General features: G+C 42.6%; 1 protein-coding gene and 1 long non-coding RNA gene across 3 annotated transcripts in view; one reads left to right on the top strand and one right to left on the bottom strand.

The window, feature by feature from the left end:
* sipa1l3 (signal-induced proliferation-associated 1 like 3) overlaps positions 1-25,110 on the bottom strand; it is a 57,446-nt gene extending 32,336 nt beyond the window's left edge. For both annotated transcript variants that reach the window (XM_052079162.1, XM_052079163.1), the window contains exon 1: positions 24,961-25,110. The gene's annotated coding sequence lies outside the window, so the exon portion shown is untranslated. The remainder of the gene's footprint in view (positions 1-24,960) is intronic.
* The window catches only part of LOC127609428 (uncharacterized), a 353,255-nt gene that overhangs the window by 278,100 nt on the left and 48,029 nt on the right, over positions 1-27,126 (top strand). The gene's annotated exons all lie outside the window — the stretch shown is intronic.

Genomic DNA, 27,126 nt, shown 5'->3' with positions numbered 1-27,126 from the left:
CTGTCGATGAGGAAGTCGAACGCATTGCAACATAGGAACTGGTCAGGCTGGCTCATGCCAAGATGAGCAATACTGTATAATTACAGGGTTTGGGTTCTTGGAGCAATGTAACCTTGTACGTTTAGTCGGAATGTGTCATCACTCACGGAGTAGTAAAGTCATAATTACGGTATTGTTGGTTGTCGTTGCAATCGTCATGCACCGATCATTGTTGGTGATTTTCCCTCGTTGTTGGTGATTTTCCTTTGGCTATTGTTCCCTCTATACGGTTTTCTCTCCTCTCTATTCCTCTAATCTGTTTCTTGATCACGACCCAAACCAACAGGGCAAGTAGTCACCTCGCAGAACTTTGAGCCTTAAAAAAAACTTGTGCTATGGAAATACAAATGATTTGAGTCAACAGTGGGCCATGAATATAAACCAATCAAATAATCAATCAAAACCTAAATATGTCAGGAATCAAGCATGCCTTTTTGTACCTACAGGAAAATAAAGCATTATAATCATAAACAAGGAGTAGGCACAGATATGTGAATGTTTCATTCTAAAAATATTCAATAGCTGGGCAGGCCAGGTTAAAACGTTGTGTGTACAGTTATTACTTTTTTATTTGGTCAAAAGTACAAGTCAAACAGTGTCACTGGAGTTGACTGTGACATTTGAAGGTTCCACTGTATTATTTGGTCAATCCTTCAAAGATGTTTCCAAAAGGTCAATACATTTCTGATAAACCAAATCAAGATCATAAAATAATTGTGAACAATTACAATTTGATGTAATTAAAGGTCCTACGGTGGTGAGTGTGCTGAGGGTATGAAAAGAGGATAAATGCACAGATTATGTTCTCCACAATACACTCGTCTCACCAAAACCACTCAGAGGGGCTGCCTGTCGCTGTATGACCATTATGCCGTGAGCAGTCGCCATAGAAACAGGTAGGTGCGAAGAGCTGTGCGGTGTAGGCGGCGGGCCGCAAGCAACCGGGGCACGCAACCTGAGCATGATAAATAATAAGTCGGACTACTGTAATGCACATTAAGGTAGGCATCTCGCAATGCAGCAGACTGCGGCAACCCCCCCCCCCCCTCCCACCCGCACACAGCAAAATACAGTTTGAACTTGGGTCGCAATCACCCCAGTCGACAGTCCTCGCAGCCACGTGCCATCAAGCAGCTAGGCGTGTGTAAATGAGCTAAAAGAAGTGGAAAGCTCAAGGCCGTGCACTCATCAGCGGGATACAAGCATCTGCTACTTGTTTTTGTTCAAACACAATAATCCAATTTTGAAAATTCCTGGCATTTATTTCGATGGTTGTCTTGCATCTTAGGGCAAATTAGGCAGCCATATGCAATGCTGCGCAGACAGATGAATGTGTTGGCTTTGCGATATACATTTGCACAACGTGGACCTGTTGACAGAGTAAGTATGGGAGATTAGCATGACGGAACCTGGCTATGTCTCGAGGTCACCCTTTGCCCTTCAACAACAATTACCCAATCAGTGTCTAAGCAGGGTGTCACATCCGCCCCACAGACTGCATATCTTTATGAACAAATAGAACATTTTAAACTGGGGTAAGTGAAAAAACTACCTCATTTACAGCATTCCCTCATACTGTATAGCAGCCAAGGGCATTTATTTACTCGACTGCAGAGAGTACCAAATGTCTCATGTGTGAACAAATACACTTTTATAACGACTTAAATATACATACAGGAGCAACTCATTAGATTTGAATATTGTGGTTCATTTATTTCATGAGATGGACTTCTAAAACTGCAGTAGCACTGCAATTCATGACCTGTGATCCTACTGACGTATGTCTTGAGACACGAGCCATCACCCGGCCGATCTTTTGCAGAGTTCCAAGCAAAAAAGTGAAACTTGTGACATAACTAGTCAACAAGCAGCAAATAGTGAACAATTCAATAAACAGTGCTTGCTTCAAATTGCCTATTGCCACTCCCAATTACGTTTATACATAAAACAAGACAATTATGCTAACACACAATGCAAAATGCCACAGACAGGCTAACAATAAATGTCAGGTGGCTGATAGAACAGACTGTGATTACCATCTAGGTTCTGTCGGTGAGCTGCCTGTCACAGTTTCTGGAGGTTATAACTGCATTCTGTCTTGAAATACGAACAAAAAATTGTTACATCTCTGAGCACTGACAATGAACAGCTTTCTCTTTCCGTCGAATTGATTTTTCTATTGAAAAACGCACATTTTAGTGCACAAACTAACAGCATTTCAGACGACTTTAGTGCCAACCATTGCATCTAAAAACGATGTGGCGCTTGAGCTCAAAATAAACAATGAGAGTGGTCGACAAACTGCAGTAGTAATACACCAAATTACAGATACAATAATGTATGCACAAAAAAATGAGTTCACTTATCAAGTGTCCAGCACGGTGCTACTGTGTTAGCATGCTTGACAGTCAAGAGGTTGTAGGTTTGAATCTTACCTCAGGTTATCATGTATCGGGTTTTTATGGTGCTATTATAGGAGCAAAACTATTTGCCAATGTCCAAAACCATTGATGGTTCAATGAAGTCTCTTAAATTGCACATGGTAAGATTAGGTGGAAACCAGACCAGGGTGTAGGCTGGGAAAAGGTTCCAGGCTCACCCGCAAATCTCGAGAGCACTAGTGCTATTGAAAATGGAGGGATGTAATTAGCTATGATTAACATTATTTAATTTTTTATGATTAACATAATTTTTGTCCATGTCCATTAACAAAGCAGTTGCTGAAACAATATCCATTCGCACTGTGAAACTTTCCCCCCCTGGACTGAAAAACTCTCCTAAAACCGAAAATAGCTTTTTTATCCAAACTCTTGAAAAAAAGTCTCGATATATTAATGCATACCTGGGATCGAATTTGGGGAGTCTGAAAAGACATAAATAAGTCTTTGGGAGTGAATTAGTGTAAACTTGCTGTCCCCATCAATTAAACCTATTATTGTCTCTTGTTCATCAAGATGGAGCTAGACCAGACTCAACAAATTACTTGCGAAGGAGATTAGAGAACATCTTAATTCAGGCAAGCAAGACCAAAACAAAATACTTCAATCATAATAATCAAGGTAGTGATTTGACTGCTGACAATGCAAACACATGCAGGTCAGACAATAAAGGAGCCAAGCTACAAGCCCCCCAGCTGTGCTTGTGTCCCCTGTGCTGTGGGACTAGATGTATTTCCGCGTAGCAACGGTCTTATCGGGTGCTCGGGGCGACGTACACCACCGCAGCTGTTGTAGCTCCCTTGCAGACGTCTCAGGGGACGCTCGCCAGCTACTGCGCTGAGTAAAGGGAATGTTGGGGTGGGGTTTGCACTCCAATCATTGAGTAAAAACCCAAAAATGCATGATATACACAGTAGCTTTGATTTTATGTTGTGCCAAGTAAGAAGATTCATGATAAAAATATACACAGGACAAAATATTACAGGGGTTTCTCACTTCATTATTTGTTCCAATCTCATAGAGATGCTGTTCATGACTATGAGAGCCTCAGGCTATCACTAAGGCAGCTGTAAAGTCAAAACTAAATTAAATATTTGATGTCATGTTCCAATAGCAACAATAGTATCATCTGTAAAATATGTTCTGATACGAGGGTGAAAAAAGGGCCATGTGACACATATAAAACACAGATTTTAGCTATTCTTAACAAGTGTAAGAATTGCTAGAGTATATCTTCCATGCATTTTTAGGTGGGGTCTTCACAGCGGGTCTTGGTCCCTTCACCCCTCAAACAGTGAGCATTACACTCGTACAGTATATAAAGCACATACATTGGCTGTTGACTACTACTGTAACATAATTGCATAGAAATGTTCTAAAGGTCACGGGCACTCGGTTAATACAGACATCTTACCAAAAGACAGGAAGGCAAACCCGCTGTGACTGAGATGTGCATTAATAATTGGGCATGTCATTACATTTGCTCATCTGTCATGATGATAAGCATTCTGAGGAAGTTCGTGACAGCATTTCAACTACGTGAAATGCATCCGTCATTTTCAGTCTGTCAAGTTTTGAGGATCAACAAGTACTGCAGCAGGAAAGTTGGTGAAGCTGATTCGGGTTCTTATTTCCAGAGCCATCATTGAGCTTGACAGGAAAATAGTTCCGAGATTAACCACCAATGCCTTCACCATTCAAAAAGACACAAGCTGTAATCTGCTCCAATATTTGTGTAATCAGAGGGCAATCTTTGCACGAGAAGCAGAATTCCCTCACAGACCAACACACTGACAGGAATTAGAGAAGCAGTCTATTTCACAGGCACCGGGTAACAAACAATGTTGACGTGACATGCATATGACAACGCAAATGTATCCGGAAAGACCATTGGTTTGGAGATCTTCCGTTGGAGGCATCATCAAATTTCAATCAACAAATAAGACATGTAAAACGTCTTTGCATCCCAGGGACAAACTGTGCTTGACATCAGATATTCCTACGGACAACAAACAGTTCTACTTACTAAACCCCATGCCGATTTGTTGGGGAAAAAATAGGATGCGTTTACATCGGAAATGCACCCGTGTGCGCAGTACTCCAAGTTGTTTTAAGGTTCTTCCTGTAACCGAATAACAGCAATGACAGACTAATGAGGCTGAGTGATGACTAGAGCTCAGGAAAAGGAGGCCGTGGATGGGGGTAAGAGAAGATGTTAACGTCAACCGAGGGAAGCTGAGGAAATATGAGGAAGACAACGTTATTCTCGCGAGAGGCTCCGGACTAATGACCAAATCCACGAAATGCCACACTGAATTTCTGCACAGTTGAAAGCACCTTGAATTCAAGTAATGATTGTCATGTGGTGTTTGGCCACTCCACAGACTTGCCACGTTAACAGGTAAACAGAACTATCGCTTAAGAATAAAACAGTGATCTTAATTCAGTTTGACTGAGGCAATTATTTATTTTAATGGTCTGCTTGGAGGCTGTAATTTGTGGCGCTTTACGGGGTTCTCGTGACAGATGTTCCCATTGATTTGTTGACCCTAAGTGAATAATGGAACGCTTCAGCATACGCCTGTGTGGTTCAAGTGCACCGTGAATCACAGCCTTGAAAAAAATGACCAATAAAGAAAATGAATCGTACTTTTGATCCAGGTAATCCAAATAAATTGGATGTAGAATACAATCCAATGCATTGACCAGATGTAAGATCTCACTTGAACAGGCCCGCCCCCTCCCTCAGACTCAAAGCAACAGACTACCATCTCACAACTTCCAGGGACCGGATCAGGAGGAGGTCGAGCCAGGGCCAAGTCTTAATCAAAAATTCCTAAAGCACAATCCTTCATTCGGTCCCATCAGATTATTTAATCAGCTCAGGCAAAGAAAGGAGCCAAAAATGGGAATTTAAGGCTAAGAACCCGCTCTCAAACATCCAAGACACTCCAAACCAGCAAATAATTTAACAGAACCAAGTTGGTGAGAATAAAACAGATAAAGTGCTCATGTACATTCTTGCTGCTGGAGGCTGTAAATTTCCCCATTGTGGGACAAATAAAGGATATCTTATCTTAATCATTTTTCTTAATTGGGGGTTCATTGTAAGTGTTACTTAAATGTAGGGCTAACTTTATTTTTCATCTTAGCAAGTGTGAGAATTGCTAGAGTATATTGTACATGCATTTTTAGGCACGGTCTTCGCAGCAGGTCTTGGTCCCTCGCCCCTCAAACAGTGAGCATTACACTTGTTGTACAGTATGCAAAGCACATACCTTGGCTGTTGACTACTAACATACAGTATTTGCATGGAAATGTTCTAAAGGTCACAGGCACTCATTGCTTTTATACAGACACCTCACCAAAAGACAGGAAAGCAAACCCTCTGTGAATGAAATGTGCATTAACAATTGGGCATGATTTGCTCATCTGTAAAGAGGAGAAGCGTTCTGAGGAAGTTCGTGACAGCATTTCAACTATTTGAAATGCATCTGTCATTTTCATTCTGTCGAGTTTTGAGTATCAACAAGTACTGTAGCAGGAGAAGTTGGTGGAACTGGTTCAGGTTTTTCTTTCCGGAGCCATCAAAGAGTCTTAACGCTTGACAGTAAAATAGTTCAGAGATTAACCGCCAATGCCTTCACCATTCAAAAAGCCACGAGATGGAATCTGCTCCAATATTTGTGTAATCAGAGAACAATCTTAGCATGAGAAGCAGAATTCCCTCACAGACAAACACAATGACTGAAATTAGAGCGTCATGTAAATTATATATCCTGTAAATTGAATAGAGATGTTTGTAAATGCATTGTAAATACACGTTCAAGATTGAGGAGGGGCAAACACTTTTTAAAAGTGGATAGGCAGGGGCTTTGTGCTGAAGTGCTCACTTTAGAGTGCCTCATTGTTGCAGTGTGGAAAGTCCCTGTGATGAACTGGTGGTGAACAGTCCAGGACCGGGAAGCTTTCAACAGATGTATTTTTTGGCTCAAACACGCAGTTATGTGTGGGCATAGTGATGATGCGAAACAGTGTTGCATCCAGTTTTCATGGACTAGTTGTGATTTTTCATTTACAGTTGAGAGTTGAACGGGCCAGGTTGCAGCGTATTCAGCTTACGTACCCACAGTAGGGAACAAAGTGGAGAGAAGGGCTTGATTTTTCATTCATTTTAAGCCTGGCACATTCAGAAGACATTATTTGTACTTAACACAGACTCTACCAAAGCACCAGACGTAAGCCTGACAAAAGCAAAAAATGATCACTTTTACTAAAACGGTTTGGTTTAATGAAGAGGATTCAAAATCAGTGGATGCATCCAACTAATCAACTTGTGGTTTTTACGAACATAATTATTATGCTATCATAATTGAGGGACAAAAACAAGCCCATCAAGCGCCACGTGAGACCAGAGCGGCACTGCGCCTTGGGTACCAGCCCTGGTTACTTCACCATTAGCTGTTTTCAACTCAGCAGATTCATGAGAAGCGACACTCTTGTCCTCATTTTATCTACCTCCTCTGCATATCAACAATTACATACTGTATAAGCGGTGGAGTCAAGAAGTGTGTGTGCATGAATGTGTGTACTAACAGTGCAATTCAACAATGAAGACCATACACACAAATGACACAAATGCAGCCAGTGTTTCTCCTCTCACTATTTAATTTTGAGCCCCAACGGCACCCGCCCACCCCAAATGGTACCACTGACACAAGAGGCAGTTGGGACCTTATTGTATTAAGGCTTTTGTAAATGTTCAAAAGAATGAAACAACTCTTAGCTTATTGGAGATCATTTTACCATCCGCCCGCAGCATGGAGGGAACTCTCTGAACAGTGACACTGGAGATGGTGAGGCTTTGTACTACTTGTCCTAACAAAGTAAGCCCCACTTGAAACAAATACACTATTCAGCCTTTACATAGCTGAATGTTCTGACTCGATTGGTAAAAGAGTAGGTGAAAAAAGATGACATAAAGGGTCCACGGGTTTCTCCGATAAGATGATGTTCTTACGGGGACTTTTTTTGTACTGGGGTCTGTCTGTGGGAAAATAGCCTGGTCCTTGTGAGGTGTAATACTATAAGGTCAAATTAATCATGGGCAAGTCCTCCTATAAGACATGACATGCTGAAGAGCAAATGTTCTCCTTAACCGTTGTGTAATAAAATAAGATGTGGTGTTCCATCACAACGCATTTGTTGTAATCTCAAGGTTTTTGAAGGTATAATTTCTTCCAGTCTCGGTGTTTGGCCTTGGTTTTCTTATTTTTGGTTGTTTGTTTTTGGTAAGAATTTATATTTCTGAATTCTGAATCCCCAGTATCTAAAATATATATCATCATCGATATACAAAAGTTCAAACTATTTCAGCCTCTCACGCCGCAGGGGGGGTTTATAGTCATTCAGAAGCCATGACAGGAAATTCGCAAACCTTTTTCCGACATCAAAATAAGTTCAATTTCAGTTTCCATGGTGCATCATTACGCCTTTCTTATTTGCCATAACCGGAACCCTTCTGTGATGGTATCACAAAAATACCTTGCGTAGTCCTCAAGTCTGATACTGAGCTCCGCTTGAAGTCATGTACGACATATGAAATTATTTGTGTGGCTTGATTCAGAAGATCCACTGTACATAAAACAAGCTGCAAGATCAAGTCAAATGACAGGACACTAAGGACAAAACCACATCTCAAGTTGGGCAATGAGCTCAAAGGTTGAGCACAGTGGAGAAAATACGTTGTGATTGAGAAAAAAAATGCTGGCATACACATTCAAAATCCCAAAATATGATCTCTGTTGGCGGGCTCCTGGCAAAACAGGAAATACTGCTTTCGTTGCAGCAACATATGCTTCACAGGAAGGGCAGCAGGCAAACAAACCAGGCGAGCTAGTTCCACTATGCTGTGAGTCATTGCAGACTTTGCGAAAAGAATAGTCCCAACTCAAGTGATCATGTTGGTAAACACAACATACAAACAGAAACTACAGGATGACTTTGCCCTATAGGTCAGGTGACAGTTTACTTTTGGATCAGAGATTTTATATACAGTGTTTTTGTGTGTGTGTATATACACATACATGTATTAAGGGTGTGAAAAATAATCGATATAAATCGATACATCGATGCGCATGTGCGCGATGCGAGTGCATCGGCTCATTCACTGGGTACGAAGCGATTCCATTGGTGGGTATCGGTAAAATCCGATTCAAGTGCCGTTTTATTCATGTTAAACGTCACCTATCTGCCCTTTCCTAGGCACAATGAATCCACCATCATTGTTTTGCGTTTTGTGTTGAATACGGACGGTAGCCGTGCGTCATATACAGTCCAGTACACAACTAGCGAAACACTATGGAAGTTCGTGCAAGCAGCAGCGAGGAAACTACTGTATTTAATGCTTCCGCAACATTCAGATCTTATTTTTGGAAATACTACGGCTTCAAAAAGAAACACGGAAAGATTGATAAAAGCTCCGTAATTTGCAAAGAATTGTCGCACTACGAAGCCATACAACGGCAGCACCACAAATATGCAGACCACTTAAAACGATGGCACCACATCACCGACAAGTTTCCCGCCCCCTCCCAGTCCAGTTCCTCGTTGGACACCGGAGAAACTCTTGGCAAACCAGGTCAGGATCAGAAAAAAATCGCCTCTTATTTTGGGGGTCCCCTTGCAGCTCACTGTGACCGCGCAAGGAAAAACTATATATGGATGACTCTTTTGGAAATTTCATTTTGACACTCAGTGAGGGTGGTCTGTGTACGCTACAATACACACAGCAGGCTGTGACTGCCACATTGTTTCAATTGTATTTTTTTCTGTCCTATGGAGATGGATATTTCATATAAGACACTCAGTGAGTAGTCTGTTTGTGTTTACACTACAGCAACAGCTGTGAGTCTCAGGTACCAAATTGTTTACATTTTCTTTGCACAAAACCCAATTGTGAAAGGGCTTAAATAAGTTGTTTTACACGTTCTACTGTTTATAAGGAATAAAGTGGTCTACTTTTTGCAATACCATACGGAATTCCATCTTTTCTTAAACTTTTTTTCTTTACGTATTTGCATCATTTTTAATTGCACAATATCACAACAAATTGCACTGTATCGTATCGGATTGATTTGAACTAAATGTGTATCGCGTTGTATCACATCGTGAAGACGGTGAAACGTATCGCATCGTGTCGCCAGAAAATTCCATGTATCGTTTAAGTATCGCATCGCTGGTAGTGCATCGAGATGTGTATCGAATCGTCCTCAGTGCTGAGATTCACATCCCTAATATATACACACACACACACATATATATATATATATATATATATATATATATATATATATATATATATATATGGGCCACCCGGAAGTCCAGTGGTTAGCACGTCGACTCCCTGTGTGGAGTTTGCATGTTCTCCCCGGGCCTGCGTGGGTTTTCTCCAGGTGCTCCGGTTTCCTCCCACATTCCAAAAACATGCGTGGCAGGCTGATTGAACACTCTAAATTGTCCCTAGGTGTGAGTGTGAGTGCGAATGGTTGTTCGTTTCTGTGTGCCCTGCGATTAGCTGGCAACCGATTCAGGGTGTCCCCCGCCCACTGCCTGAAGATGGCTGGGATAGGCTCCAGCACCCCCCCCCCCCCCCCGCGACCCTAGTGCGGATCAAGCGGCTCGGAAGATGAATGAATGAATATATATATATATATATAAACACACACACCTGTATATTAACCATGTTCATGACTACCATAATGTACCCAGTGAGACCTGCTGATAACATTTCTGCCTTGTGATGACAAATCCTGTTGCCTTAAAAAGTTGCAAAGGTGTCTTCAAAGCCCGTGTTTTTACGGGGGTTGTTTCTTAATGTATAGGAAAGTCATTTCATTTTTTTGCCCCACTTTGTCGTGGCATCTTTCCAAGACAGACAGACAGAGACAGTACACATGCGGTGAATCCCAGATCTCCCTGTGTGTACAAGCAGTTCGCTGTATGTGTGTCACAACGACAAACAACAACGTACTTTAAGCTGTGCGCACACATGCACGCATATTTCTATACTCTCCCCAAGTCTTATTAGGCTTTGACTGTAGCCACCCACTAATCACTCATGGAGATGTGGTTTCTGTTAAAAAATTTACAGACTTTATTTACTCTGTTAGCACAGGGTGTATGCTTTTTTGTTGTTGTTGTACCATTGTAGATTGTTCTCCTGTAATTAGTTAGTTCAAACAAGCTGGATATTTCTGCTATTATTGGTTGTATTTTCAATGGGAAGTGGTCAGAGGGCGTGCTGGGTGGGTGGCTCAGGTGGTAGTACAAGGAGCAGGTGCAGGCCCATTAAACAAACTCCCAAGATAAGAAGGGTTCAACCTTTGAAGGTGAGGGATTTTACCGAAGGACAATGAACATGTTTGAAGACGACTGGAACATAAATCACAAGGCCATGGTTCGAGAGTCAATTTAAACTTTTCAAAGATGTGAGTATGTGGTCGAATTAACTTGCAAGAATAGATGATTTATTCTGTGCCAAATTCACACACACAAAAAAAAGTGACATGAAAGTGGAAGATCAGTCAAAATGTTCTCAAACTGCTGGCATTAAAAGGAACTGCTTTGAAAACGGCTGACAGTGAATGAGTTAAAAGGTTCTGTTTTAAATTGTTAACGCCTGCTGATTTTCTTGGCAAAGGGCTTTGTTCTCTATCAGTGAATGTATGTCGATATCATGGCATTACATGGTGTATTTGAGGAAGCTTGGGGCCATAGTCAGACCACACCTTCCTGTCTGACAGTTGGGGCAGTTTTTGACTATTTGTATTCCCCCTTTCCAACGGCCTTCCTTGGGTCAACACGGAACCTGGCATGTGGTATGTATAAAACAACAGCATTACACCCCATTGTCTCAAAAAGTCAACACATTTACTCTGGTTTTATGATCCAAGAATTTGCCAAAGGAAAGGTTGTAGTGCTGCAAGCAATGTGTATTACAAAAGTTTAGTGTAGACATGTGTTCAGTAGTCATAAGACAGTAAAAACACAAAAGAAGCTGATGTAACGCCTTCATTTGAGCCGTTTGACCAGATTAGAACTTTACAACAGAAATGCAATAAATGTGCACAGCTCTTTTATGAGATGTCGGGCAGTAGTGGTCCCCAAACTCTCTCATCCCACGGACCGTTTTCACATAACGCGATATTTTGACGGACGGGCATAGAAATAAAATAACTTAGACTTACTTAGACCACTTTGATGAGGCTGCCCCATTTTGGGCTAAGAGACGATGACTTCCGAAGTACATAAATCCAGTCCATTCGGGAATTTTATTTTTGTTGGATTTTGAAAATAAAACTTCAAAAAGACTTTCTAGATCAATATAATATTCTTTGTTCAGTCTTGCTGTGTACATGCCAACTAATGGCCCGTGGAGTCAGTGATTGGGACGTCACAAGACAATCTGTACTGGACTACAAAGAACCTTACTGTAGGCAAATATGGCAAAGCAGCCCAAAACAGTCATTGTAACAACTATCGCTACAGTAATTTGTTCATCATACCGTCCAGCCACACGCTCCCTATAAGAGGCAGAATTAGTCTTTGTTCGTTATAATTACAAAATCCTATTTTCCTAACTGACATAGGGGGGAGGTAAGTACCCAGACCAAATATATGAGATGAGGGGAGATAATACAAGAGCTGAAGAGACAAACGCGTGTGAATCATTTAAACGTGCAGATCAGAGAAATGTGGGAAGACACAAAAGACCAAATCTGACATTGAGAGCAATGGTACAAGAACTAGACAGCAATGGAGACAAGAGAGGCTGACCCCATTTCAGCCATGAGTATGCTCTGTCGCGGGGATAGCGGTGTAGGGGTGTGAGAGGGGGGTCGTTTAGTCCAGACATAAACCTGTAATGACAGGCCCACTGCTCAAGCAACAAACCCCCACCACTGAAGAGCGGCCTGACACACGGATGCACAATTCGACTCAGCATGACTTAGATTTGTTCTTGGTTTTACTGTTTGGTGCTTTCGACCGCCTTTATTACCGATTTGTCTTAGTGTTTATTGTGCATCTTAAATTGCTCCATGTACAGCACTTTGCATGCAGCGATGGCTGTTTGAAAGTGCTCCATAAATACTGTTGACTTGACTTGACAATAGGTGCAAATCACCACAGTTCCACCCACTGAGAGACAGTTTTGAAAATGTTGCACTTTCGAGCGCTGTTTTCAAACCACAGTTTGTAAAGTAAACCCCTCAACATGGTTGTCACAGCCAAACTGACACATTAACCATTTTCCGTTAAGGCAAGTCAAGTCATCGCTGCATACAAAGTGCTGTACATGGAGCAATTTAACATACACAATAAACAGTAAGACGAAATGGTAATAAAGGCGGTAGAAAGCACCAAGCAGTAAAATCATGCTGAGTCGAACGCCAAAGAATACAAGTGGGTTTTGAGGAGGGCTTTAAAGATGGGCAGCGAGGAGGCTTGCCGAATGTTCAGTGGGAGGTCATTCCAGAGAGAGGGACCAGCAACAGAAAAGGCTCTATCCCCTCTGAGCCTCAGTTTAGTTCTTGGTACTTCTAACAAAGACTGGTCCACAGACCTGAGGCGCCGGGCAGGTGTGTAGGGGCGGATGAGCTCAGAGAGGTAAAGTGGCGCGAGATTATTTAGAGATTTGAAAACAAAGAGGAGGATCTTGAAAATAACTCTAAAAGGAATGGGGAGCCAATGAAGGGATGACAGAGTAGGAGTTATATGCTCCCTCTTACGAGTACCAGTCAAGAGGCGAGCAGCGGCATTCTGGACCAGCTGAAGGCGCTTAATGGAGGACTGGCTGACTCCAAAGTACAGGGCATTATTACAGTAATCGAGCCGGGATGTGACAAAGGCATGGATTACTGTCTCAAAGTGTTCATGTGAGAGGAAAGGTTTTATTTTGGCCAGCTGTCTAAGGTGAAAGAAGCTGGACAGCACCAATTTGCCGATCGAGTTAAAACTGTTGTGTGCACGGCCCTACAAGCTATCTCGCAGTGAGAGGAGGTGATAAGCTTGTGTTTGTCTTAGTTTATCTCAGCAATGATAAAAACATGAGATAGCTACAAATAAATGGCGGAAAAGCAGTTTCTTTGCCACATCAATCTCTACAGTATCCATAGACACTGAATGTCAAAGAACAATAAACCCGCCAAAGAGATCGTAAAGGTAGTATGGACTACTGGTTGACGAGTCAACAAGCTGACTTTACTAATCCACATCAACCTTTAACACTTGAAGTCGACTACAGGCTCATCATGTATTTTTGGCTACCGATTTCGAGAGGACCTTCGCCATATGCTGCTATTGCCAGATTGTAACACTGTGGAGGGGCAAAATGTCCTGCCAGTAAAGTGACACAGCGTTACATGCTGGTTTGGACTATTGGTTAGCCTTTCTGGCTTTGGTTATTCCGACTGCTGCCCGTCTTAAAAGATTCACACCAGCAGTACCTTGGGACTGGTGAGGAGGAACCGCTAGTTCATAGTGAAACACCATCTTCGTTCGCCCAATTCATGTCTAATAAGGCACAGGGAACATTGTCTGTGTGCCAAAAAGAACTTTATGAATGATAAAACCTTTTGGATAAAACGCAAATGTAAAAATGTGTGTTGAAAAATATCAATGAGGTCACAGATTAATTAACTCAAAGCCAACTTTCATCACGTCATCAACCGCTCATCCGGAGCGCTATATCTTTGCCAGACCGAGGCTTAATGTTGAGTCCTTTAATTTAGCCGGATAATCACTTGTTTTACTTGCAGATTTCCTCTTTAAAAACCACCATGTGTTTTGGCTCTAAATCCTGATTGGGTGCATTGCAGTAGACAACAGTATTTCTCTTAACAACTTCCACCTTTGCTTTTCACTTCCACTTGTAGGCATGTTGAAAAGATGGTGTGGTCTACATTTTTATGTTTTTTTTTTTAAGCAAGCCATCCAGCCATGTGGGGACCACATCAAGAATGCAAGGAATGTTGGATCTATGAGCCTGTTTTATTAAGGGAGTGAGGGAGGGAGCTCGGAATATTTGAGGAACAAATGCGTGTGATGGTGGCAGAGGATGAACTTGTTGGAGTTGTGAGTAGACTGCAGTCAGAACCCTGAGGTCAAAAGCCCAGCAGAGCAGAATTATGGGGGCAGCAAGTAAAGACACTAGTGTGGTGCCGGGACACTCACTTCAAACGGCAGCAGGGCTCCTGTGATGTATTTATGAGCAGGAAATTGCCTTCGGTTTGCACACATCTCCCAACTCACTGAAAAGAAGTCATGCTGAAGTTACATACATCGAGCGACACTTGAGCATTCCCGGAGAGGACGACAGGTGGAGCAGCTGCAAAAAAAAGCAACCTATCAGCTCACTGTGGGAGAAGGATTAAAGACACCGTTTTGGCAGGAGACCTTGAGATGGTGTGCTAAGTGGGTTAAAGCACACCCAAAGAACAATAATCACCGCCCTCAGTCTGCCAACACTAGCCAAGCGGTACGTTTTCAGGTCCTGCAAACCTGGACAACTACAAGGGTTGTATTGAATCAAAAAGCCATGCAACTTAATGTGAAAGGACATTCACAATGAATCAGAGTGCACACTGGCCGAGTGTTCCTTGCCCTGGGGTGTGTCTTTCTCTTTATAAGGTCTGCTGCTGTCTTTCCTAGCACATCACCTCTAACATGTGACCAAGGACCCTTGTTGTCATTTCCTTTAGTACATATCTATAGGGTAACTTTTTAAGCTTTTTTGCTTAAAAAGATAACCGCTGCAAACATGTGCAAAGACTATTTAGTACTCATTTTAAGCAATCTGGTGTTAAACAGTTTAAGTTTTCCTGATGGGAGGTGGGGGGGAGACATTACAACAATACCAGACAAAGTCGCATATGTTTTTCAGGTGATCATTGCTTGATTGAGAGTGATCATTGAGAGTCATCGGACAATCATTCAGTTAGTGACAATAAATGACTCAGCAGTCACATGTTAAAAGAAAAGGTAGGTTTGACACACTGATTTAAGTACAAATAAAATGACTTTTTTCTACTATTCTTTACCTCTATAGACAACCACAGTTGTGTGTGTGTGTGTGTGTGTGTGTGTGTGTGAACAGTGTGCCAGTTTAGCTTTTTGAAGTGAAAGAAAATTCTGCATTTGTTTAAATGAAAGTGCGTTGATGACTTTAAAGTGCCTGTGGGGAGTCTGGTTTGCATTCCTACTCAAAAAAGAGTCACATATTGAGTTCAATGTCACTATTTGTAAAGTCATGTGATCTTAACATGTGTTTGGAGTCAACACAATCGGACATAATACACACAGACTTGAAACTGTAGTGCAACAGGGTTCTGATCCAGTAATGGGCCCCTGAGAAATGAGCAGTTAGCCAGCAGGACTTTGTTGAGGAAGAGCAAACACAGTACAGTAGGTCCATTGAGACAGAGCTGAAACAGAGCTGCAGACAGCACTGTACAATCTGACACTGAAAAGAGAAACAGAGCAGCCAGAAAAGAGAGAGTGAACTACAGCAGCGCAAATATCCAATGCATAATTTGTTGGTTTTTCATATATTTGGACCAAAATGTCCGTGCTTGTTTTCAGTGATTCAACCTCCAAAAACTGTTTTAAAACAGTCTTGTGTAAACTAATAAATAGGATGAGTGCATATGAAAAATGAATTCCCAATGTAGTACGCCTGGGCTTAGACAAAACAAATGTGCAGCAGGTGGTGTGCTCACATGAATACCGTCGACAAAGAAAAAATATTGCTTCATTTGAAAGAGGGTTACACGAGCAAGGTGTGGTTCCTTTCAACTGGCAGTGACTTTACGTAAGACGCAACTCCCGAGTGAAGTGAACCAGCTCTTGGGCATCAAAATCCAGAGGTCAACTTTGTCCGAAAGGCGCCATATGGTTCTAATGCGGCTGATGTAATTTATGTATTTTCGTTGGTTGCAAGTTCAGCGAATCAATCACGAAGAGGAGGTGAGAGGGAGTTGTACACCCTGAGAAAGATCTCAGCCCTTTAAAACTATTCCAGGCATTTAGACAGGCATCTCTGAAGAGGAATTTGGCCAGTAATAACAGCCAAGTAAAATATGGCTCTCCTCTGAGCAGCTGCACTGCCGGAACTCCGTCATGTTCACTCATCTCTCTCTCTCGCAGGCCAAGGCAGTTGCACGGCGCTGTCACAACAAGCTCAATACATCCAGAGGTCCTTTCTAATTCTCTCGGTGTTTGGTTAAGAGGGCGTCCAGGGTGTAGCTCCACAGCCCCGCATGCATGTACGCCCACACTCAGCTGCACGTGTGTTTGTGTATGATCTGGACGGCATACACTGGCCGACTTGTTCTCCGGGCGTAGACGGGAAACGTTTGATGAGCTGCGCTAGTCTTTAAAAAGTACCAATCGTGAAAACAAGTGCAATGAGCCAAGTTGGACTAAAAAAATGCAGGGGGATGCCGGCATTTCTGTCAGATTCAGACGTGGCAACCTCTGGGAAAAGAGTCCACTGCTGGCACCTCTGCATGTGCACATTGTGCACATTTACAGTGGCTCTGCATACAAGAAATGTGTCTGGGGGAAATTTTGGGCAAAACAAGTGGGTCAAACAGGTTTGTAGAAGTGGTGGGCTGAGAGCAGTAACCTTCAGCAAACAGAGTTACCAATAGCATTCACAGACAAAACATATGCCGTTTCCTCCTACCTCCCCACACCCCTCTTTTGGCCTTTTCATTAATCAAACTCATTGCAAGGAGGAAATCCACTCAGCAATACACACCATCTCCAGAGACACAGCTGGACAATAGGTGGTGTATTTCTACCCGGACGTTCACACAAACTCCACAGACTGAATCCTCCCTCTGAGGATCTCACCTAACACGAGAGAGGGTTGAATCACATTTCCACACAGTTTTCTATCACACCGCTTCATCTGCTTTTTTGGATGCTGATCCTTTGCCATGGTTTCGTCTCGTTATTGTCATTCCTCAGATGATGCTTAGGCTAACATACACAAGCAGATGGTTATCCATTCACAACTTGGTTGCAGAGTACATGTGAAAAACACACAAAAGGAAAAAAGTGTTTGGGGTTAAAAGAGCAGGCTTAAACCCCTTGCTTTCCACTCTTTGTGTCCACCTTCTCATCTCCTCCAAATTGTAAGTCTGTCTGTCTGCTTTTCTCCCACGATGATAGCGAGGCCTGGTGTTGCATGGAGATACACCCAAAACTGTGTCACTTCCTTCTTCTTTCCCCACTGCTGGAAATTAAAAAAAGCTTAAGTGCTCTTTCTCTCATTCAAAGAAGTCTGGTAGAGAATGCATTGCGCACTCAGGATCAAACCAAGGAGTCAACATGCGGACTGTACCACCGCGCAATGACGGTTTCAGCTTGAAGTCGATTCATTATCAATCACAGTTTTTTACTTAGATCAGTGGTTCTCAACTTTTTGGGCTTGGGGACGCCTGAAACTTCTTGTTATATCATAAGTACCCCTCTTCCATTTTTGTTTATTCTCCAAAAGTAACAACTAATTTTTAAATGAAAATAATTTAATTTTGTTCACTTAATTTGAACATTTAATTCTTAGGTACTGCCGTTTTTTCTGTGTGGAGTTAGCATGTTCTCCCCGGGCCTGCGTGGGTTTTCTTCGGGTACTCTGGTTTCCTCCCAGATTCCAAAAACATGCATGGCAGGCTGATCGAACACTCCAAATTGTCCCCAGCTGTGAGTGTGGATGGTTGTTCCTTTCTGTGTGCCCTGCAATTGGCTGACGAACGGTTCAGGGTGTCCCCGCCTACTGCCCAAAGACGGCTAGGATAGGCTCCAGCACCCACAGTGACCCTTGTGAGGATAAGCGGAGCGGAAAATGGATGGATGGAGAGACGCATGTATGTATGAATGTGTGTGTGTGTGTGTGTGTGTGTGTGTGTATATACACACACACACATTTATCAACATCATTGACAATTGTCATGTTGTGTGGGGCCTCTGCGACAAAATACATTAATGAACCTTTTAAAAAAGGTGCTATCTTCATGATCTCGCTTTTCAAAATGCGAGAAATTCAGTTGATTTTCAATGAGGATGTCAAAAGAAGCGTTGCTTCACAGCAGCAAATACATTAACATACCACATTCTTTTTGTGCATCAATGGCGCTTGTGTGGAAGCCTGGCAGGAAAGGCCTGAATGACAGTGACAAATCTGATTTGGAAATGTGGGCGGGGGGATTCACTTTTTGATACAGTAACTCAAAATAGTTCAACATGAGGCATTTACGGAATGACCACATGCTGCTTTCAATTTGCATGAAAATAAAGGCTCAACAGTCGTCAATCATGACTCCCAATGTGAACTGTGAATAAGCCAGCACAAATAAGGAAAACTAATTTAAATGTTGCATCATAAAATGTTTCACAATGAGGCCGACTAAAAAGTCACTGAAGAGACACAATTCTTGAACACCCAACTTGATATTGACTAGTGTTTCCCAACATTTGACCCTACCTGGAACTTACTGCTCCTCTCTTGAAATGAAGATGAGTTAATGCAGAATGGCTGCCCGGTAATCTAGTGGTTAGCGCGTCAACTTCACAATGAAGAGGTCGTGGGTTTGATCCCGGCTATGGCTTTCCTGTGTAGACTTTGCATGTTCTCCCCAGGCCTGCGTGGCTTTTCTCCGGGTACTCCGGTTTCCTCCCACATTCCAAAAACATGCGTGGCAGGCTGACTGAACACTCCAAATTGTCCCTAGCTGTGAGTGCGAGCGTGGATGGTTGTTCATTGCTGTGTGCCCTGCGATTGCCTGGTAACCGGTTCAGGGTGTCCCCCGTCTACTGCCCTAAGACAGCTGTGATAGGCTCCAGCACGCCCCCGCGACCCTTGTGAGAGTAAAGCGGATCGTAAACTGTATGGATGGATGAATGAAGAATGATGCCAGCAAACATTCAGGAAGGAATCCGAGGGCAGTATCACACGAGAGACCAAAGAGATTTTTCTGTGTTTTACTCACATCCTGTGGTGAATTCGCTGTGAGTAATCTCTTAAGGACACATTTAAGGACATAGCTCTGCTCTCCTTAATGCAGAGCCTGTGATTCACATCCTACCGCACACACTTCCCGTTCAATATCTTGACCTCCAGTAGAAGAGAAATAAAACAGTGATGCTATTTCACACAAGGGGACTATAAAGTACGGGGTCTTTTTTGCTTTGTAGCGGGAAACAAAAATGGGTTCAGGAGGGAGATAAAAGTGATCAAGTATCAAGTACAACTTTATTGTCAAAGTGCTTTATGTACAACAGAGATGATATTTCTTCCCTCTCACAACATACAACAAGAGGAGCCACTGCGGGTGCCCGCGCCGCCATCAAAAGAAAAGTTAACATACAGTACTGCCAAGCATAATCGACTTAACGATTCACGTGTTTAAAGTAAGACAACTGAGTTGAAGCTTGAAACTAATTCCAACCTATGAAAACTTCGCTGAAAAACGTCGAACCACTTCGGACCGCTTCAATGGGTTTTTATTTTATCTTGGTTGGGCCTTGTGGCCATCAGCAAATTGTATAAGAATGTGCTTATTACGCGTTTATTTTCTTACTGTTTGTTCAATAAAGCAATTGAAAGTGCACCTTCGGTTGTGACAATACTTGACCATTTGCGGGGGCATTAAAATATGTTGTAAGTAGCAATGGTAGGCTTTATTAAATTAACATGAAATGTGACCTTGTTCTGGCGCTTTTAAACGTGCTGTTTTTGGTACACGTTGAATGTTATCGTCGTCTCTTGTAAAGTGTGAAATGGACCCAAACTTAGGACGTTCACCATCTCTTCACAGTTTTGTTCCATCTGGTTTGCGACATTCGTGGAAAAACAAACCCTGCGAAGCTTAGAGGATAATTTTTTTGAAACATAATTAATATAAATTTGATTAATCAATGCAGCCATAGTTTAGTGCACTTCTAAACAAGTCCACCACAAGTATAAACAGTCTTTGGTTATTACCTAAGGATCTACATTTTTCTATTCATATTTTAATGTTGCCGCCACTGTATAGAACAGACAAAACACGTGACAGAAAAACACTCTCCACTTCTTTCAACTGTCTTTGTTTTAGTATCTTCAAAGGTAATTGTTTTGTTCACCCAACCAGCTAAAACAGATAAGCACTGTGCAATGATGCATGCCAATAATGCCGCATCATTTCACACGGGGAACCGGAAGACAAGAAGAAAAAGAATAATCAGACTGTAACAGAAATTAAAATAGATTGCGAGTGTTGTTTGGACGCAAAATGGGTTTATTGCCCATGGTATGCGTGTGTGTGCGAGCACATTGGCAAGTGAGACTCTGGCTTAAACCACTCCTGTTCTCTCCATAAAAACAGATGGATGACATCCAGGAGTTCCTCCTTCCAGTACTATTTTGGCAAATTGTCGATCGAGTCCGTGACATGACAAGACACTCTCTCACGTACATACAAAAACACATGGGTCACCTGTTAACTGTTTGGTAAAGTCTTGTGTCAGCTCTGAAGCGGAATAACACTTGGACACTTTGTAAAAATACAAATAAAAAAAAAAAACAAGAGGAAAAAAAAGAAAGAAGAAGGCACCCTCCAGTACAAGACACACGCCCTTCTAAATCGTGACAATTCATATCAATGGATTTCTGAATGCCTTGGAAGCTTCCAGAACAAGGCTTCGTCCCTGCAGAATGAACGAACAATTGCTGCTTTTATCATCTATGAACTCTGGAGTCTTTGACGTCACTAAGCCCACCTGACAGAGGCACGCATTATAAGGAGATGGGAGATATGCAGCATTATCTATCGTTCTGGAGCTGGTAAGCATTACATTATATTAGTTGCCCTGCCTGTGGAAATGTTCCTTTGGCACCTCCTTGTAGCAATATTGTAAAAAGGCTCAACGGAAGCCCGGTATCAATAAATTGCCATTTGTCTGGTCGCGTATAAGTCCCCTTCGGCTGCACATCTGCCCCATGTTTCAGTCAGGAGTCGTTTGAAGTGTCTTGTGGGTGGACGGATGGCTCTCCCTCTGTGGCCAGAGCTGACCAGTGGGAGGACGCGAGGCCGACCTGTGGCAAGAAACGCCGGCTCGACATCTGTGTTTATCCTCTAGTGAGAAGCCCCGGGCTATATTTACCCCAGTCGAACACGACCGGCACAGGGGAAGTCAAAGGAAGGAGGATGCAGTCTGGGATTTTTGCCACGTCTGGTAGAGCCATTGACTTTCACATCCACAGTGAGCGCACCAACTCTGGCCTTTATATTAGGACTAATGTAGAAAGGGCCTGTTGGGGTCATTTACATTCAAGTAGCGTGATACTCTCAATCCCCCTCCGCGTAGATTTGCAAACAACAACAACACCTTGAGGAAATGTTCAATCCTTTCCCATCTGAAAAACCTTGACTGATGAATTGTCAGCTTGGCTAATGCTTTATAGTTGCTGAGGCGGCCGTAAAGCGGAGAGATGTCTTTGTAAATCATGTACCTGTTAACAGGCGGCCACGCTCATTTATGGGCAGGGGGACGAATATATCAGAGAGTGCGGACAGGTTGCGGCAATACTGATAATTACCCAAAGCTATTTCATCTTCAACTGGATAATGCACTCGGATCCGATGGCGCAGCCTGTTCACATTAGACTGGTGGTTACATTTCAAATCAATGTAGGCCTCATTATATATGCAAGCACAACTCACAACGGCATGGTAATTATCCTCAGATTGCTGTCAATCAAATCGAGGTTTCTATAAATCTTTAGAAAGGATATGGCTGTATAGGACAAGTCTTTAGCAAATTTATGTCCATAATCGATTTGCCAAAGTTGACCAAACGTAGGGGAAGTCCCAAGCTAGTCTATACAGTACATGACATTCTGATTAGTATTGTTTCTGGAATATGGGTTAATTGGCGAAATCCACCCGTTTTATTCTATCTCGGGAGGCGACCATTTTGACACTTGCTGTCGACTGAAAATGACATCACAGAGCCAAAGGGCTCATGTAACGACCAACCAATCAAAGCTCAGCTTGCAAAGGTGACATGACCAAACCCTGAAAACAGGTGAATGTCTTAAGTATCATATGCTGTCAGTTAAATTGGTAAAACTCTTAGCATTCATTTGACTACAATGCAATATTTATTAACAAAGACACCTCCTCCAAAGACAAAGAACTCTCATTTTAACACCAGGAGGTCTGCTAAAAAGTCATGGTCTGGGAGGAAGTGTTATAAGAAGCCTAAGTGCCAAAAAGCGGTCATGCCTTAAACAATCTTACGGGCCTCCCCTTTGGAGAGATTTGATTGCTCACGCAAAGGATGACAAGAACGGAGCTGCTTGTGTAAAGAGCAGAACAAAGTCAAAAGCTGATAAGTCAACTCGAGCCAGCAATACATTGTCAGTGTGTTTACAGGTGAAACTTGGGTGGCCCAGATTCCATTTTCTTGATGACAAGATGCTTTGTTTGATGAGAGCTATGCACTCAGAAAATTGGTGAAGATTGCACGACTGTCTGTGTCCTATGTGTTGTGTTGTGTTATTTTGACTTCAAAATGGCACCGCGAGAGTGGCTGCCTTTCCAGCATCTCCAATATTTTGTTGTTCTACTTCTTCCTTTCATAACTTTGCTGCTGTGAATTGGGAATTTCTCCATTGCGAGACTAATAAAGGTTTTCTTATCTTAGTGCAAGCTTGGGATAAATTTGGATTATTATTATTTTTTTGCTATTTGGCTGCTCCCTCTGGTAACATTATAGCCAGAGCTTTCAAGAGACTTGTTCAATGTGGAGATTTGGACATGTCTGAACAAGGAAAAGCACCGATGTGATTAACATTTATGGATGAATTATGAATGAATTCCATGTAGCTGCTACGAGTCGTGCTACCATCCACAGGGTAACAAGATCACCTCCCCAAAACAGGGCCACTTGTAGTATTCATTTGAATAACACAAACAGCCCTCCTAGGGTAAAGAACTACAGTTGAACTCCTGAAATTGAATGCCTTAAATATGGTAAAATTTGGGAACTTAATTTCTAATTTCTTTCTTAATTCTAACCCTTGTTTTCCCAAAATGTAAACAATAATTTAGACGCTGATGTTATTAGGCTAACAATTGACAGCTAAAGTTATGCAGTTTTAGTCTGTATACATACATTATATCGTTACCCATGTCAGAAAAGAAAATGTGTCCCTGACTGGAAGTTCAGCACCAGTTGGAGACAACATATTGCTCCAACGTGAAGAACAAATAAAGTTATCCAAGTTTATCGAAGGAGGATATGTTCTTGACAGACTATGCAGCACAAGGGCTGCTAATACCACCATTGATGAAAAAAATCCTAAACTCTTTCAGGCAGGCATTCACACAAAGCCAGCAAAAGACTATATGCATAGTGCCGCACTGGCTTGAACTGTTGTCATCACAGAAAAATCTCTTGCAATTTTGCAACACTGCTCCATCAGTCCAAGCTACAGACAATGGAATTAGATGCATGCAAAACCTGCAAAGCCTAAACTGTCAAATGCTGATGGCCTCGCCACTGTCGGGTGTTACCTGTGACGAAAAAAAAAAATGCAGGAGTACTTGACAATAGTTCTGGAACTATATGAATACCCCCCCCCCTCAATGAGATTATCATAATACCTTGGAAAACTTTTACAGTTTATTTATAACCCCGGCAGCACCATAGTAGTCAGAATATAATAACTTGCCAAATTCACGTTTAAGCATACACGTGTCTAGCACACATGAGCATTCCTCCCATTTGAAACATGTTGCACGAAGCCATCCAGGTAAACTGGGTCGCGTTTGAGTCGACCACATAAACACTTGTGCGAGGCACGTAGAGCCACAACATTTCCCACGCCGCCTGTCACAAGCAACTTCCGACTGCAACACTAGCTACTACTACTCTACATGCAGAGCTTGTCCGTGTTTAGGGGGAGGGGGTAACCGCCCCCCACCCAGCCCAACAAACAAAGCTCCCATTGTCTGGATGCAGTAGTTTTGCCGTAGCCACTTGGAACCTGACGACCGTAACGAACTCAGGTGGGGAGAACTTCAAATGGGAAGGCTGCATAGCGCAGTGAGCATGCGCAGAACGAGGACCAGGGTGGCTCTATGAGGGCAGTTAATCAAAGTATCCGGCGTAAGCGACAGGCTATTATCTTGAGTAAACGGCAGTGGGTGAAGTAAGTTGACGCTTGAAGCGTTTTACCAAATGGAATGTCGGAATCGTGGTAAATACACAACGAATAGCATTTGACTGAAAGTTGCCCTCTTTGGGCAGCTTCTCAGAGTTCAATGTTTGCTTTGCTCACTAATACCGCCCGCCACTTCTTTCGCCGCTTAAAAATAACCGAGCCGGACCACTTGAAACTGTTATAAAGAGCAACTAAAAGAGGTCGTACCTTTATAAAATTGCGACGAGGGTCCCCCTCCGACTTAGCGGCATTAAAATTAGTCTCCAGACATGGCAAGAAAAAAAGGCAGCCTCCAGTTGCTGTTCCCTGAGCGAGACACTGCCAAGAATGCTCAACCGAAACCACGGCAGAACACAGCGGTACCCGACGTCACTGCGCATGCGCAGTCAGTCCACGGCCAAGAGGCAGCAGCACTCATGGTCTGGCAAGTGAAGTGGACTGGCAATGGTCCTCTGTGAAACGATAAGTGGAAGTTCCAATTTTTTGGGTGCATTATCAGTGATCAGTGTAAAAGTATATGCATACTTTCCATGTGAATATGTGATTTCCATTAAAGAAACACTTGACTAATTAATTACATTAATTGTTCGCTTTTTGCTCACCTCCTACCCGTATGTGGGCCAACAGCGACACCGTGCGGTTCCAAGGCACAATGCTGGACCAAGCCTTTATGTGGCCTTAAAGCCAACTTTTTGCGATGCGCAGTGGTTCTCAAAGTTTTTAACACAAAGTAAGCTCCCTAAATAAATAAATAAATCAACAGTAAAATACATCTATTGACTGATTTTTTTTTATTCAAATGAGCTCTTACACAGCTACCGGCTTCAGTGGAATCTACTTGATTGTAATTCATGTTTAATTGAATTTTATTTAACTGAGTGATGTACCACAAGAGAGGCTGCGTACCGCTAGTGGTACTCGTACCATGCAGTGAAACACTAATAGCGCAATCCATTCGCAATCTTCTTTTCATTGTTGAAAGTTCACCATTGAAAAGCCTTTAAAACATAGGGTAAAGTCAAGTACAACTTCATTGTCAAATGTGCTGTATGTGCACAGCACAGATGACATTTCTTCCCTCTCAAGACAACATAAAACAAGAGGAGCCGCTGTGGGTGTCCGCGCCGCCATCAAAAGAAAAGTTAACATAAAATGACAAACTAATACAAGACAACACAGTAGACACAGACAATGATGCAATCTTAACCACTTTCCTGCATACACTTTGTTGCCTGAAGCAGCTATAGATGAAAGAGGAGTGAATCATAGTGTCCTTTTCACCAGTGGATCAAAGACGTCATGCTGCAATGTGCACACACGTCTGCTACAAGCTAAGCTTGAAAGCAACAAGAATCTGTGGCATCCATTAACAAAAAAGAGATTGGCTCTCTTCTCCTGTCCCATGTAAATCCGCTTCAATTCCAAGCCGCGACTCCGATTTCCACATCCGCATCGGCACTCTGCGCTGACACTCCTTTCTTCTCATCGTCGCAGAGGGTGCTGGAATTTATCCCAGCTGTCTTCAGGCAGTGCGCGGGGCACACACCGAACTGGTTGCCAGCCAATCACAGGGCACACATAGACAAACAACCATTCGCACTCACAATCACACCTAGGGGGCAATTTCGGGTGTTCAATTACCTTGCCTTGAATGATTTTTGGAATGTGGGAGGAACCCAGAGTACCCAGAGAAAACCCACACCGGCACAGAGAGAATATGTAAACTCCACACAGGAAGGCCGGAGCCCCAATCGAACCTTGCACCTTTGCACTGTGAGGCCGACATGCTGACCAGCCTACACTGTGCCGCTTTTGGTCCATCCAGTTACTAATTTTCATAGACAGTGACACAACACCTGCATTGAATTGTAGCCCCCTGGGTGAAAATGAGGTGAACCACAAGTACCAAGCAGTAAAATTTCCCTTAAGGTGGACCTGTAGCTACAGACGCAATGGGTGCTTCAGTTTTCTGAAATGAATGTTCAGAGAATCACAATTTCCAGGAACTAAAGGTTTCCGGAACTTAAGGCCGACTATGAGCTGGTTACTTAGGCTCAGAGGGGATTGAGCCTTTTCTGTTGCTGGTCCCTCTATCTGGAATGACCTCCCACTGAACATTCGGCAAGCCTCCTCGCTGCCCATCTTCAAAGCCCTCCTCAAAACTCACTTGTATTCTTTGGCATTCGACTCAGCATGACTTAGATTTGTTCTTGGTTTTACTGTTTGGTGCTTTCTACCGCCTTTATTACCATTTGTCTTACTGTTTATTGTGCATGTTAAATTGCTCCATGTACAGCACTTTGTATGCAGCGATGGCTGTTTGAAAGTGCTCTATAAATACTGTTGACTTGACTTGTTGACTTGACTCTCTAA

Source organism: Hippocampus zosterae, chromosome 10 (genome assembly GCF_025434085.1).
Source record: "Hippocampus zosterae strain Florida chromosome 10, ASM2543408v3, whole genome shotgun sequence".
Taxonomy (NCBI): Eukaryota; Metazoa; Chordata; class Actinopteri; order Syngnathiformes; family Syngnathidae; genus Hippocampus; species Hippocampus zosterae.
Note: the sequence above shows the minus strand (reverse complement) of the source record. Positions and strands in the feature narration are given on the sequence as shown.